Source organism: Aplidium turbinatum, chromosome 5 (assembly GCF_918807975.1).
Source record: "Aplidium turbinatum chromosome 5, kaAplTurb1.1, whole genome shotgun sequence".
Classification (NCBI taxonomy): domain Eukaryota; kingdom Metazoa; phylum Chordata; class Ascidiacea; order Aplousobranchia; family Polyclinidae; genus Aplidium; species Aplidium turbinatum.
The window spans coordinates 37,525,226-37,526,476 of NC_137476.1; positions in this window are offsets into that span (position 1 = coordinate 37,525,226).

Below are 1,251 nucleotides of genomic sequence, written 5' to 3' on the forward strand. Positions count from 1 at the left end.
TCTGGTGCCGTCGAATTGCTTCTCAACACAACCAAAAACACGGCAGCCTAAACTTCGAAATATTTGCGTCCATCCAATGTAGTAAGACACTGGAAAACCAGATAAACAAAGCAATCACTTAGGAGACTCGAAAAGACCAACATGACATTATGCCAGCAAACACCATTAAAATCTAACGACATGTGGTAATGTTAGAGAATTTTATAAGTGGGTCATTCTTCTTCTCATGATCTTTTTCTTTACCACTTCAAAGGACGAGAGATTTTGTCCATCAGTGTGGTACGGAGACTATTTTATTGGGTGTTCACTTATTTTCAACAGGTTCAAACACACTAGATTTGCAGTTTGCTTAGTAGTTGTTTAGATCATATCAAAATAAACTGATGTGACATAAAGAATCACTGTGCAAATTAAGCACGTGTTTGAAACTTTCTAAAACAAGTGACCACACAAAATAATGGTCACTTTGGCCCACTGACGTCTAATAGTCTACCTCCCCCCCTTTAGATTAGATAGTGGGAGTGACTCCGGCTGGATGTTCGAGTAGATGTTGAGAAGAAAGTATATCGTTTGGTCTTTCAGTTTTTACCGACCACGCACACTGTTCGGCGCGCGATAGATGGTGCGGCTAATGCTGGTGTGGTCTGAGATTCGTTTCTGTTCGCAGTGCCTGAATATTGCAGATGATGTCATTCACCATTTGTGACAAAACTACTGTACTACAATTAATTTATGTAGACCACATGTAGAATGTATACGTAGTTGTTATGGTCAAATTTAGCTTACTAAGAGTGAAAGATAGGTAACAAGATATGGGCATAGATCTATTTAGTTTCCATATTGAGTCTAAGCTATCTAATGAGGCCTGAATGCCAAAAGGGTGTGTCACTGCCTGCAGTTGCTATTTCACATTGAAGTGTGCTGCTCTATCTAAGGTTCTGATTTTTTGTTGCGATTGTAAAAAAAAAAAAAAAATTCGAGGATTCTTCTTTATAGTTTTGCATGCTTGTATGCGCAGGATTTTCTCAAGAGATGAACCATTCGATTTTTTTTTAATTGAAATGAAAACGAATTGAAAAAATAGCCATTTGCCAATTATACCCAGTCAGTCATATTGTGTGAGGTTAACCTACCATTCTCAGCTTGCATTGCCGATAATGTTTTTAGTTTGCAGCAACTACTTTACTTAATTGGATCGATTTTGTAATGAAAAAAAAAAAAAAATTGATATAACAATTTTGACACAGCATG